This window comes from Patiria miniata, unplaced genomic scaffold, assembly GCF_015706575.1.
Source record: "Patiria miniata isolate m_02_andy unplaced genomic scaffold, ASM1570657v1 HiC_scaffold_14, whole genome shotgun sequence".
In the NCBI taxonomy this organism is placed as follows: domain Eukaryota; kingdom Metazoa; phylum Echinodermata; class Asteroidea; order Valvatida; family Asterinidae; genus Patiria; species Patiria miniata.
Window position 1 is genome coordinate 131,671 of NW_024037052.1, and position 15,021 is coordinate 146,691.

A 15,021-nucleotide genomic window follows, 5' to 3' on the forward strand; every position below is an offset into this window, starting at 1 on the left:
ATTGGTTGGATTTTGCGTGACCTGTGATCTGCGCGTCATCACGGTCATGATTCTGCCATAGACATATAATAATATATTATATGTCTATGGATTCTGCAAAGTTTGAAACGCAGCCGTTAAGATTTGACTCATTACTTTTTTTTTTCCAGCTTAGAGATGTTTGTTTTTCGTTGAAAATGCGTAATAATGTAGGAAGTTCTGTAAAACTGTTCCCGGCACTTTCCCGGGCTCCGTTTCGAATTACGAACGGTCGGATTGGATTATGCGACGCTCAAAATTGTGTCCACATGGGCCGCAATGAAACAGAATTGAAATCACATCCAGTATGGAACGTGTGCATTTCTATAGAAAGTTTTCGGGTAGCATTTGCGTACATTGTACGACTGCGGTCTTGAACAGCTGCAGCAAGATGCTTTATACATAGGTCATAGGCCACTTCCTTCACAAGATTCTGTGAAGCTCATCAGAGTGGCCCAGCGTCCTGATTGCAGGGCGGGGGTACGAACGAAGTACGCGATCTTAGACACTATTGAACAATAGGTGGCGTTCTTAGTCGCGGCATATTTTGCCGACGACTTTGCCGCTTGCACGCGGACAGCGGGACGACGATTTCACCACGCGGCGGCGGCGGCAGGGGAGGGGGTGACACCCTAAGGTCCCGCCTCTAGCGACGCCAGCGTGATGAGCTCTAGCTTGTAGTTGATTTGGTTGTTTGCTGACTGAGGCTAGTAACCCCATGCAACGACGCTACAAAAAGATATTTCTTGCCTCACTGAATTCGCTTGCGCCGTACTATGCCAACTGTGAAGTTTTAAAAAGTGTGTTATACTGACTGGGGGCCTATGGTTGGTGACATTGTTGATATTTTTGCCTCACCTATTTGAAACATGTTAGGCCTATATTTTATTCTGTGGCGGGAGAAACGTCATTTTGTATATGTAACGGTGTTTTGTCTCCTGTTGACATTTTATCTATTCCGTTGTTTCTCCTTTTTTTTCTTACTTAGGCCTAATTAAGGAAACGAAAGCGCCAGTAACACACAGTTGCTATTTTTGAAGAAATAATCTCAACCACATTTTATCATGTTAACCCTGAACTATAAAAACAAAAAAAAACAGGCCAAAGTTGTTAGAAATGTTGGTTTGTCCCTCGCCCCTCCCAAAACCTGGATTATATTCTGTGCATTTTGGGCATTCGGTGAAAGTAAAAGATAAAAGAAAGCTCCCAAAATCCAAACACGTATGGGTGCCCAGCAGACATTGGGTGTGTATGTGTTGGGGGGGGGGGGGTGCGCACTGGACCCGATGAACCCCTCTCCTGATCCTGGTAATAATAAATTGACCAAAGCTTTGCGCGGCTGTAGGGTAGAGTATTGCTCCAATTATTTTCTGTTTCGCCTTTGCTCAGTATCCTTAACACCGAATGTTGAACCGGTGATAAGGCCAAAAAAAAAAATAAGTCGGTCTCTGGTCAGCGCGCGCGTCGATTTTAATCATGCGCGTCGATCTTTTTTTTTCCAAAATGTTCCGCGGTAGCTCCAACAGCGCCCTCTATTTCCGCACCTCCTCATTTTTTTTTACCAAAGAGCACCAAGGAATGGGAAATTGCACCAAGGCAAATGATCGAAAGCACCAAGGCAAATTATGGAGGACACCAATGTACTTGAGGACACCAAAAAAGCAAAATAGTACCTACCTTGTCTGTACAATCCGAGCTTGAAGAAGAAAAAAAAAAAAAAAAAAAATCCGCGTGGCCGCGTCAATTCAGGAACTTTGGTCTGACCAGAGACCGATTTTTTTTTTTTTGGCCTAATATGATCATTTTACTTCTCCCGATACCAGGAATTAATGAGCATTATAGAAATCTTCCATGGATCCAACTGCGTCATGGCCCTCGTTATGCATCAGAATGCCCTTCTGTAATTCGCCCATGCATAACTTATTATAGTCTACACTTTGTCCGAGTTATCGAGATCTAAATTCGCAGATGTAAAGTCACATTCCATTAAATGCTGCCAGCCGCGTCTTGGTTTTTCTTTTATGAATCAAATTAAGTGCGTTTTGTTCGGGCAGCAGAAAATAGGCCTGTGGTGTAAACGGGTGACTACACACAGGTGATTCTATGAATAAGCAACGATCGACTATTTCCTCCCCGTAGACGCGTGCGCGGAAGAATCGGGTGCTGTTGTTTTTTTCGTTGAAATATGCAGCCCCTGTCTGTGTAGGATATATACGGAGGTTTTAAGTATTTTTTTCGTAACAGAATCAGTGTTCAAGATGTATTCCTGCTGGTGAGTATTTGGCATGTATGCCTACCTGTGTGTGCTTTGATATTTTCGGTTTGTTGTGTGTGAGTGCGCTTGGGGGTGATTGGGTGGGTGTGTGTGTGTGTGTGTGTGTGTGTGTGTGTGTGTGTTAATATTTTTTCGGGGGGGGGGGTTGGTTTGGGACACGAACTCCAAACGCGGGAAACGCCATCTTGGATCTGAGTATGAAATCTTTGCTCTACACATGTTTATTATTAAATTTAACAAGTTTTTCAACGAGCATCACTCAGAATTTCCTAAACGCAGTTAAAATACATGTCATTGCAAAAATGTTTAAAAGGCATGAATCTGGGGCTGAAAAACATTTCCAGTTTATTTTGTTGAAAAATACTTTGAAAATGCACTTGACTCTAGCTCCATAGACATTTTACACAATTCAGAAGTGGCGTCTGGATCCTGTCTTTCTGATTTGGACATTGTAAACCAAATACATGTAACATCAATTTAATATATAAAAAAAAATACTTTTGAACTGCACTGGAGGAGAATCCATGCAGCTGTGAGCAGAAATTCTGGTAATCCTTACCTTTAGGACCCCGTTGCTACATAAGGTTAAAAGACTCGCCAAAACAACTGAATAAATGACACTCAAAAGTGACATTCTGATATTTCTTGACACAAACGAACAGTTGGCAATGATACCTTCTTGAATATCAGCAGGTTTAATTTTGAAGAACGGGGGGCAGGGCTTTGATTTATGAGAGGTTAAAGACGACGATGACAAACAGGAAATATATTTTTAAAAAACAAGATGGCGAACTGCGAAAAACGGTAGGAAAGTCACATTTTCTTTGAACGTGCTTTCAAAATTACAACTAACATGAATTTATCTGAAGAAAAAAGACTGCTTCAGCCTGCAAAAGTCACTTTGGTGCTGGACAGTCATCTGCAAAAGTCAGTTTTGAATAGAACTCTTAAAAATTCGCGTGTCCTTCAAGATAAGTATTACCGAAATTCTGTTTAGGCCTTCATGTTTGGGACATCCCCATAAAAAAGTGGCTCAAAATTACTGGACTTCCGTATTGTGAGGAAGTTTATTGAACCATTGGTGCAGATCAGTAAATAGGCCCAAAATTGCATACGCCGGCCAAATCACGATTTGCATGCCCTCAAATTCTCCGGTATTAGAGCATTTTTAGGGCCGTGAACTTAAGGATTTGTAAAAAAGAACGATAAAAGCCACGCAGAGAACTGTGAGCTCGTATAAATGTGGAATGTGGATGAAATTAGGCCCTAAAATGGCACTGTTTTGCAATGGAGCGTAGGCGTCCATTTTCAAAATGGCGATGGGCTTCAGGCCTGCTTTTAGGGCTGATCATCTTTGGATGGAATTTTCTCGAAATTGGATACATTGGATACCCCACCCCCCCCCCCCACCCCAAAAAAAAATTTGCAAGGAAAATGAAAGATGATAAAACAAGCTTTAATTTGATGTGTGTCTCAAACATCTTGGAGACGGTTCTCATCAGTATTTGTAATGATTTTGAGAAGTGCGCGTAATTAGGCTATCACTGCATGAGGTCTATGGAAGCTTAATGGTCTGCACAATGTGCGCCTATTTGTGGGGCTAGTTTTGGGCACAAACATTCAAGAACAGGTGGCCTTTTACCTCCATGACCAAAAGTATTAGCAAACCCAATTGTTCAAAAATGTTCCGAACAGGTCTAGGTTTGAAAGGCATGCAATATGCTAGTTCACAACTTTGGGACACCCATTTAAAACTGCATTAATCAACTGTGCCAAAAGAATTATCTATAGTCATGCCACCAGACTTCTGAAAGGCCAATCTTTGGAAAACCTTGGACATGTACCAGTCTATAGTCTAAGGCTTCAATTAAAGTGAATTGGCTTTACTTGCAGGTGCAAAATGTTGAGGAATTTTAAAAAAATATTTAGACTTCAAACTTGGCTGGTGATCTTGCCACTGCCTCATGAAATATTTGGAGAATTGTGTCAGCTAAAAAGTGTGCAAAATTGGCCTGAAAATTGTGTTCACCCCTTGTTTCAGTTCCGTTCGTCTTCGTTGAATGTTCAAAGATGCAGAGTTTTGACATTTCACTAACACTTTTTGTTTCTTCCCTGTTTTCATTTTTCTGTGTGTGCAGATTGAAGATGAAGGGCACAGAAGTAAGGTCGTCCAAGTGCAGCATTCATCTCCCACAGGTAAATGAGTAATGTTTCTCCTTGCAAAACGTCTCTGTTTTGATGCGCTTCCTTGCATTTGAATGGGCTTGCTGGATTTTAACGTGGAGGTAGACCTTGGGGTATATCTTTGGAGTTTGAGATGGCAAGTTGGACATACAGTACTTGTTGATAAAATGGAAATGTATTGGAGGTTTGATGACAGGACGTGATGTCAGAAAATTTGGATATTGAATTTACAATGTATACTTGCTCTTTTTTTCTGCCACAGGGAGCTTTTGAATGCTGCGAAGAGAGAAGACGCCGGTTTTCATCGAAGTTTTTGTTAAGTAACTGTAACCTTTTTTCCGTGTGACATCTATCGGGGAGGGAAGGGGGGGGGGTAAGGGGGAGGTGAAACTTGTGTCACCGGCGGTGGAAGCTACCCCTGCCTGGGTCTTTGGTCTGAAATTGGGATCATATCTCCAGCTTGGGATGGAGATATGTCCTCTTTGCAGGTCTTAGCCCCAGGACGACCGTTGTGAAAGTGTGTGTGGTGGGTTGCCGGCTGTTTTGTTGCGTTCTGTTCATGTCTGTCTGTTTCGTCTCCCTATTTGTCCGGGCCCACTGTGTTCACCCCTTGTTTCAGTTCCGTTCGTCTTCGTTGAATGTTCAAAGATGCAGAGTTTTGACATTTCACTAACACTTTTTGTTTCTTCCCAGTTTTCTCTTTTCTGTGTGTGCAGATTGAAGATGAAGGGCACAGAAGTAAGGTCGTCCAAGTGCAGCATTCATCTCCCACAGGTAAATGAGTAATGTTTCTCCTTGCAAAACGTCTCTGTTTTGATGCGCTTCCTTGCATTTGAATGGGCTTGCTGGATTTTAACGTGGAGGTACCCCTTGGGGTATATCTTTGGAGTTTGAGATGGCAAGTTGGACATACAGTACTTGTTGATAAAATGGAAATGTATTGGAGGTTTGATGACAGGACGTGATGTCAGAAAATTTGGATATTGAATTTACAATGTATACTTGCTCTTTTTTTCTGCCACAGGGAGCTTTTGAATGCTGCGAAGAGAGAAGACGCCGGTTTTCATCGAAGTTTTTGTTAAGTAACTGTAACCTTTTTTCCGTGTGACGTCTATCGGGGAGGGAAGGGGGGGTAAGGGGGAGGTGAAACTTGTGTCACCGGCGGTGGAAGCTACCCCTGCCTGGGTCTTTGGTCTGAAATTGGGATCATATCTCCAGCTTGGGATGGAGATATGTCCTCTTTGCAGGTCTTAGCCCCAGGACGACCGTTGTGAAAGTGTGTGTGGTGGGTTGCCGGCTGTTTTGTTGCGTTCTGTTCATGTCTGTCTGTTTCGTCTCCCTATTTGTCCGGGCCCACTGTGTTCACCCCTTGTTTCAGTTCCGTTCGTCTTCGTTGAATGTTCAAAGATGCAGAGTTTTGACATTTCACTAACACTTTTTGTTTCTTCCCAGTTTTCTCTTTTCTGTGTGTGCAGATTGAAGATGAAGGGCACAGAAGTAAGGTCGTCCAAGTGCAGCATTCATCTCCCACAGGTAAATGAGTAATGTTTCTCCTTGCAAAACGTCTCTGTTTTGATGCGCTTCCTTGCATTTGAATGGGCTTGCTGGATTTTAACGTGGAGGTAGACCTTGGGGTATATCTTTGGAGTTTGAGATGGCAAGTTGGACATACAGTACTTGTTGATAAAATGGAAATGTATTGGAGGTTTGATGACAGGACGTGATGTCAGAAAATTTGGATATTGAATTTACAATGTATACTTGCTCTTTTTTTCTGCCACAGGGAGCTTTTGAATGCTGCGAAGAGAGAAGACGCCGGTTTTCATCGAAGTTTTTGTTAAGTAACTGTAACCTTTTTTCCGTGTGACGTCTATCGGGGAGGGAAGGGGGGGGGGTAAGGGGGAGGTGAAACTTGTGTCACCGGCGGTGGAAGCTACCCCTGCCTGGGTCTTTGGTCTGAAATTGGGATCATATCTCCAGCTTGGGATGGAGATATGTCCTCTTTGCAGGTCTTAGCCCCAGGACGACCGTTGTGAAAGTGTGTGTGGTGGGTTGCCGGCTGTTTTGTTGCGTTCTGTTCATGTCTGTCTGTTTCGTCTCCCTATTTGTCCGGGCCCACTGTGTTCACCCCTTGTTTCAGTTCCGTTCGTCTTCGTTGAATGTTCAAAGATGCAGAGTTTTGACATTTCACTAACACTTTTTGTTTCTTCCCAGTTTTCTCTTTTCTGTGTGTGCAGATTGAAGATGAAGGGCACAGAAGTAAGGTCGTCCAAGTGCAGCATTCATCTCCCACAGGTAAATGAGTAATGTTTCTCCTTGCAAAACGTCTCTGTTTTGATGCGCTTCCTTGCATTTGAATGGGCTTGCTGGATTTTAACGTGGAGGTAGACCTTGGGGTATATCTTTGGAGTTTGAGATGGCAAGTTGGACATACAGTACTTGTTGATAAAATGGAAATGTATTGGAGGTTTGATGACAGGACGTGATGTCAGAAAATTTGGATATTGAATTTACAATGTATACTTGCTCTTTTTTTCTGCCACAGGGAGCTTTTGAATGCTGCGAAGAGAGAAGACGCCGGTTTTCATCGAAGTTTTTGTTAAGTAACTGTAACCTTTTTTCCGTGTGACGTCTATCGGGGAGGGAAGGGGGGGGGTAAGGGGGAGGTGAAACTTGTGTCACCGGCGGTGGAAGCTACCCCTGCCTGGGTCTTTGGTCTGAAATTGGGATCATATCTCCAGCTTGGGATGGAGATATGTCCTCTTTGCAGGTCTTAGCCCCAGGACGACCGTTGTGAAAGTGTGTGTGGTGGGTTGCCGGCTGTTTTGTTGCGTTCTGTTCATGTCTGTCTGTTTCGTCTCCCTATTTGTCCGGGCCCACTGTGTTCACCCCTTGTTTCAGTTCCGTTCGTCTTCGTTGAATGTTCAAAGATGCAGAGTTTTGACATTTCACTAACACTTTTTGTTTCTTCCCAGTTTTCTCTTTTCTGTGTGTGCAGATTGAAGATGAAGGGCACAGAAGTAAGGTCGTCCAAGTGCAGCATTCATCTCCCACAGGTAAATGAGTAATGTTTCTCCTTGCAAAACGTCTCTGTTTTGATGCGCTTCCTTGCATTTGAATGGGCTTGCTGGATTTTAACGTGGAGGTAGACCTTGGGGTATATCTTTGGAGTTTGAGATGGCAAGTTGGACATACAGTACTTGTTGATAAAATGGAAATGTATTGGAGGTTTGATGACAGGACGTGATGTCAGAAAATTTGGATATTGAATTTACAATGTATACTTGCTCTTTTTTTCTGCCACAGGGAGCTTTTGAATGCTGCGAAGAGAGAAGACGCCGGTTTTCATCGAAGTTTTTGTTAAGTAACTGTAACCTTTTTTCCGTGTGACGTCTATCGGGGAGGGAAGGGGGGGGGGTAAGGGGGAGGTGAAACTTGTGTCACCGGCGGTGGAAGCTACCCCTGCCTGGGTCTTTGGTCTGAAATTGGGATCATATCTCCAGCTTGGGATGGAGATATGTCCTCTTTGCAGGTCTTAGCCCCAGGACGACCGTTGTGAAAGTGTGTGTGGTGGGTTGCCGGCTGTTTTGTTGCGTTCTGTTCATGTCTGTCTGTTTCGTCTCCCTATTTGTCCGGGCCCACTGTGTTCACCCCTTGTTTCAGTTCCGTTCGTCTTCGTTGAATGTTCAAAGATGCAGAGTTTTGACATTTCACTAACACTTTTTGTTTCTTCCCAGTTTTCTCTTTTCTGTGTGTGCAGATTGAAGATGAAGGGCACAGAAGTAAGGTCGTCCAAGTGCAGCATTCATCTCCCACAGGTAAATGAGTAATGTTTCTCCTTGCAAAACGTCTCTGTTTTGATGCGCTTCCTTGCATTTGAATGGGCTTGCTGGATTTTAACGTGGAGGTAGACCTTGGGGTATATCTTTGGAGTTTGAGATGGCAAGTTGGACATACAGTACTTGTTGATAAAATGGAAATGTATTGGAGGTTTGATGACAGGACGTGATGTCAGAAAATTTGGATATTGAATTTACAATGTATACTTGCTCTTTTTTTCTGCCACAGGGAGCTTTTGAATGCTGCGAAGAGAGAAGACGCCGGTTTTCATCGAAGTTTTTGTTAAGTAACTGTAACCTTTTTTCCGTGTGACGTCTATCGGGGAGGGAAGGGGGGGGGGTAAGGGGGAGGTGAAACTTGTGTCACCGGCGGTGGAAGCTACCCCTGCCTGGGTCTTTGGTCTGAAATTGGGATCATATCTCCAGCTTGGGATGGAGATATGTCCTCTTTGCAGGTCTTAGCCCCAGGACGACCGTTGTGAAAGTGTGTGTGGTGGGTTGCCGGCTGTTTTGTTGCGTTCTGTTCATGTCTGTCTGTTTCGTCTCCCTATTTGTCCGGGCCCACTGTGTTCACCCCTTGTTTCAGTTCCGTTCGTCTTCGTTGAATGTTCAAAGATGCAGAGTTTTGACATTTCACTAACACTTTTTGTTTCTTCCCAGTTTTCTCTTTTCTGTGTGTGCAGATTGAAGATGAAGGGCACAGAAGTAAGGTCGTCCAAGTGCAGCATTCATCTCCCACAGGTAAATGAGTAATGTTTCTCCTTGCAAAACGTCTCTGTTTTGATGCGCTTCCTTGCATTTGAATGGGCTTGCTGGATTTTAACGTGGAGGTAGACCTTGGGGTATATCTTTGGAGTTTGAGATGGCAAGTTGGACATACAGTACTTGTTGATAAAATGGAAATGTATTGGAGGTTTGATGACAGGACGTGATGTCAGAAAATTTGGATATTGAATTTACAATGTATACTTGCTCTTTTTTTCTGCCACAGGGAGCTTTTGAATGCTGCGAAGAGAGAAGACGCCGGTTTTCATCGAAGTTTTTGTTAAGTAACTGTAACCTTTTTTCCGTGTGACGTCTATCGGGGAGGGAAGGGGGGGGGGTAAGGGGGAGGTGAAACTTGTGTCACCGGCGGTGGAAGCTACCCCTGCCTGGGTCTTTGGTCTGAAATTGGGATCATATCTCCAGCTTGGGATGGAGATATGTCCTCTTTGCAGGTCTTAGCCCCAGGACGACCGTTGTGAAAGTGTGTGTGGTGGGTTGCCGGCTGTTTTGTTGCGTTCTGTTCATGTCTGTCTGTTTCGTCTCCCTATTTGTCCGGGCCCACTGTGTTCACCCCTTGTTTCAGTTCCGTTCGTCTTCGTTGAATGTTCAAAGATGCAGAGTTTTGACATTTCACTAACACTTTTTGTTTCTTCCCAGTTTTCTCTTTTCTGTGTGTGCAGATTGAAGATGAAGGGCACAGAAGTAAGGTCGTCCAAGTGCAGCATTCATCTCCCACAGGTAAATGAGTAATGTTTCTCCTTGCAAAACGTCTCTGTTTTGATGCGCTTCCTTGCATTTGAATGGGCTTGCTGGATTTTAACGTGGAGGTAGACCTTGGGGTATATCTTTGGAGTTTGAGATGGCAAGTTGGACATACAGTACTTGTTGATAAAATGGAAATGTATTGGAGGTTTGATGACAGGACGTGATGTCAGAAAATTTGGATATTGAATTTACAATGTATACTTGCTCTTTTTTTCTGCCACAGGGAGCTTTTGAATGCTGCGAAGAGAGAAGACGCCGGTTTTCATCGAAGTTTTTGTTAAGTAACTGTAACCTTTTTTCCGTGTGACGTCTATCGGGGAGGGAAGGGGGGGGGTAAGGGGGAGGTGAAACTTGTGTCACCGGCGGTGGAAGCTACCCCTGCCTGGGTCTTTGGTCTGAAATTGGGATCATATCTCCAGCTTGGGATGGAGATATGTCCTCTTTGCAGGTCTTAGCCCCAGGACGACCGTTGTGAAAGTGTGTGTGGTGGGTTGCCGGCTGTTTTGTTGCGTTCTGTTCATGTCTGTCTGTTTCGTCTCCCTATTTGTCCGGGCCCACTGTGTTCACCCCTTGTTTCAGTTCCGTTCGTCTTCGTTGAATGTTCAAAGATGCAGAGTTTTGACATTTCACTAACACTTTTTGTTTCTTCCCAGTTTTCTCTTTTCTGTGTGTGCAGATTGAAGATGAAGGGCACAGAAGTAAGGTCGTCCAAGTGCAGCATTCATCTCCCACAGGTAAATGAGTAATGTTTCTCCTTGCAAAACGTCTCTGTTTTGATGCGCTTCCTTGCATTTGAATGGGCTTGCTGGATTTTAACGTGGAGGTAGACCTTGGGGTATATCTTTGGAGTTTGAGATGGCAAGTTGGACATACAGTACTTGTTGATAAAATGGAAATGTATTGGAGGTTTGATGACAGGACGTGATGTCAGAAAATTGGGATATTGAATTTACAATGTATACTTGCTCTTTTTTTCTGCCACAGGGAGCTTTTGAATGCTGCGAAGAGAGAAGACGCCGGTTTTCATCGAAGTTTTTGTTAAGTAACTGTAACCTTTTTTCCGTGTGACGTCTATCGGGGAGGGAAGGGGGGGGGGTAAGGGGGAGGTGAAACTTGTGTCACCGGCGGTGGAAGCTACCCCTGCCTGGGTCTTTGGTCTGAAATTGGGATCATATCTCCAGCTTGGGATGGAGATATGTCCTCTTTGCAGGTCTTAGCCCCAGGACGACCGTTGTGAAAGTGTGTGTGGTGGGTTGCCGGCTGTTTTGTTGCGTTCTGTTCATGTCTGTCTGTTTCGTCTCCCTATTTGTCCGGGCCCACTGTGTTCACCCCTTGTTTCAGTTCCGTTCGTCTTCGTTGAATGTTCAAAGATGCAGAGTTTTGACATTTCACTAACACTTTTTGTTTCTTCCCAGTTTTCTCTTTTCTGTGTGTGCAGATTGAAGATGAAGGGCACAGAAGTAAGGTCGTCCAAGTGCAGCATTCATCTCCCACAGGTAAATGAGTAATGTTTCTCCTTGCAAAACGTCTCTGTTTTGATGCGCTTCCTTGCATTTGAATGGGCTTGCTGGATTTTAACGTGGAGGTAGACCTTGGGGTATATCTTTGGAGTTTGAGATGGCAAGTTGGACATACAGTACTTGTTGATAAAATGGAAATGTATTGGAGGTTTGATGACAGGACGTGATGTCAGAAAATTTGGATATTGAATTTACAATGTATACTTGCTCTTTTTTTCTGCCACAGGGAGCTTTTGAATGCTGCGAAGAGAGAAGACGCCGGTTTTCATCGAAGTTTTTGTTAAGTAACTGTAACCTTTTTTCCGTGTGACGTCTATCGGGGAGGGAAGGGGGGGGGTAAGGGGGAGGTGAAACTTGTGTCACCGGCGGTGGAAGCTACCCCTGCCTGGGTCTTTGGTCTGAAATTGGGATCATATCTCCAGCTTGGGATGGAGATATGTCCTCTTTGCAGGTCTTAGCCCCAGGACGACCGTTGTGAAAGTGTGTGTGGTGGGTTGCCGGCTGTTTTGTTGCGTTCTGTTCATGTCTGTCTGTTTCGTCTCCCTATTTGTCCGGGCCCACTGTGTTCACCCCTTGTTTCAGTTCCGTTCGTCTTCGTTGAATGTTCAAAGATGCAGAGTTTTGACATTTCACTAACACTTTTTGTTTCTTCCCAGTTTTCTCTTTTCTGTGTGTGCAGATTGAAGATGAAGGGCACAGAAGTAAGGTCGTCCAAGTGCAGCATTCATCTCCCACAGGTAAATGAGTAATGTTTCTCCTTGCAAAACGTCTCTGTTTTGATGCGCTTCCTTGCATTTGAATGGGCTTGCTGGATTTTAACGTGGAGGTAGACCTTGGGGTATATCTTTGGAGTTTGAGATGGCAAGTTGGACATACAGTACTTGTTGATAAAATGGAAATGTATTGGAGGTTTGATGACAGGACGTGATGTCAGAAAATTGGGATATTGAATTTACAATGTATACTTGCTCTTTTTTTCTGCCACAGGGAGCTTTTGAATGCTGCGAAGAGAGAAGACGCCGGTTTTCATCGAAGTTTTTGTTAAGTAACTGTAACCTTTTTTCCGTGTGACGTCTATCGGGGAGGGAAGGGGGGGGGTAAGGGGGAGGTGAAACTTGTGTCACCGGCGGTGGAAGCTACCCCTGCCTGGGTCTTTGGTCTGAAATTGGGATCATATCTCCAGCTTGGGATGGAGATATGTCCTCTTTGCAGGTCTTAGCCCCAGGACGACCGTTGTGAAAGTGTGTGTGGTGGGTTGCCGGCTGTTTTGTTGCGTTCTGTTCATGTCTGTCTGTTTCGTCTCCCTATTTGTCCGGGCCCACTGTGTTCACCCCTTGTTTCAGTTCCGTTCGTCTTCGTTGAATGTTCAAAGATGCAGAGTTTTGACATTTCACTAACACTTTTTGTTTCTTCCCAGTTTTCTCTTTTCTGTGTGTGCAGATTGAAGATGAAGGGCACAGAAGTAAGGTCGTCCAAGTGCAGCATTCATCTCCCACAGGTAAATGAGTAATGTTTCTCCTTGCAAACGTCTCTGTTTTGATGCGCTTCCTTGCATTTGAATGGGCTTGCTGGATTTTAACGTGGAGGTAGACCTTGGGGTATATCTTTGGAGTTTGAGATGGCAAGTTGGACATACAGTACTTGTTGATAAAATGGAAATGTATTGGAGGTTTGATGACAGGACGTGATGTCAGAAAATTTGGATATTGAATTTACAATGTATACTTGCTCTTTTTTTCTGCCACAGGGAGCTTTTGAATGCTGCGAAGAGAGAAGACGCCGGTTTTCATCGAAGTTTTTGTTAAGTAACTGTAACCTTTTTTCCGTGTGACGTCTATCGGGGAGGGAAGGGGGGGGGTAAGGGGGAGGTGAAACTTGTGTCACCGGCGGTGGAAGCTACCCCTGCCTGGGTCTTTGGTCTGAAATTGGGATCATATCTCCAGCTTGGGATGGAGATATGTCCTCTTTGCAGGTCTTAGCCCCAGGACGACCGTTGTGAAAGTGTGTGTGGTGGGTTGCCGGCTGTTTTGTTGCGTTCTGTTCATGTCTGTCTGTTTCGTCTCCCTATTTGTCCGGGCCCACTGTGTTCACCCCTTGTTTCAGTTCCGTTCGTCTTCGTTGAATGTTCAAAGATGCAGAGTTTTGACATTTCACTAACACTTTTTGTTTCTTCCCAGTTTTCTCTTTTCTGTGTGTGCAGATTGAAGATGAAGGGCACAGAAGTAAGGTCGTCCAAGTGCAGCATTCATCTCCCACAGGTAAATGAGTAATGTTTCTCCTTGCAAAACGTCTCTGTTTTGATGCGCTTCCTTGCATTTGAATGGGCTTGCTGGATTTTAACGTGGAGGTAGACCTTGGGGTATATCTTTGGAGTTTGAGATGGCAAGTTGGACATACAGTACTTGTTGATAAAATGGAAATGTATTGGAGGTTTGATGACAGGACGTGATGTCAGAAAATTTGGATATTGATTTACAATGTATACTTGCTCTTTTTTCTGCCACAGGGAGCTTTTGAATGCTGCGAAGAGAGAAGACGCCGGTTTTCATCGAAGTTTTTGTTAGTAACTGTAACCTTTTTTCCGTGTGACGTCTATCGGGGAGGGAAGGGGGGGGGTAACGGGGAGGTGAACTTGTGTCACCGGCGGTGGAAGCTACCCCTGCCTGGGTCTTTGGTCTGAAATTGGGATCATATCTCCAGCTTGGATGGAGATACTTTATACCATCTTGCTCACAGCCATTTTGAATTCACGTTCGTGTTTGTAGAACATAATGAAATTAGATGGATTGCATTTGAAAGTGTACTCTAAATGCAACGTGCAAGTGCTACATACATGTACGCAAGCAAGTTAAGCGCATTATGACGGTTAAAAACGTCACGGCAAAAATCAGCTGCAGCAGATATGCGCACACATTTTCGCAGAGCAAATGAAACACTCAATTTACTGTGCATTTCAGTTTGGAGTGTATCGGCTTTGATAGGCACACCTGATGGAATACAAACGCAGATACAAATAGCCGTACAAAAGTTTGAGTTTTCCATAGGTTTGTGCACAAACATGGATGCGCCCATCAGCCATCACTTTGTACATCGGTCAGCACTCTAGTAATTCAGTGTAGCTCTATGGCAGTAATGTAGTTTTCTTCCTAATTGCTTCTTGAATACGTGTTTTTGTGTTTGTGCATTGGTCATGTATTTTTGTAATACAGAGGTTTTCATGTGGAAAATGTTGTTGCATTTTACCTGAATGCTATTAAAATGCATGTACATGTACATTTCCAGGGTTTTGTTTATGCACTTGGAAACATGCCCAAATTGCCTGAGAATTGCAATATGAAATTTTTGGAAAAAAGAGTAATCTTTTTAACAATAATTTTCTTTGCATTTGCCTGTACACAGACCCTGGAAATCAACGCCACAATTAATGCCCCTCCCCAGAAAGAACCGCACCGGCAGCAACCCCGTCAGTTCAGTCTTCAGCAGACACGCGCAACAAAGTCACCCAACCTACCTTAGACCTTCAGCACCGGCAGGCAATATCGACACCTCGGACTCATGATGTGGTCAATTCCACGCTGGTGTAACAAGCCATTAAGCCTCAGGCATGTGGCTGTCTCTTCATGACCCAGTCTCTTAAACATCTCACCCATAGATT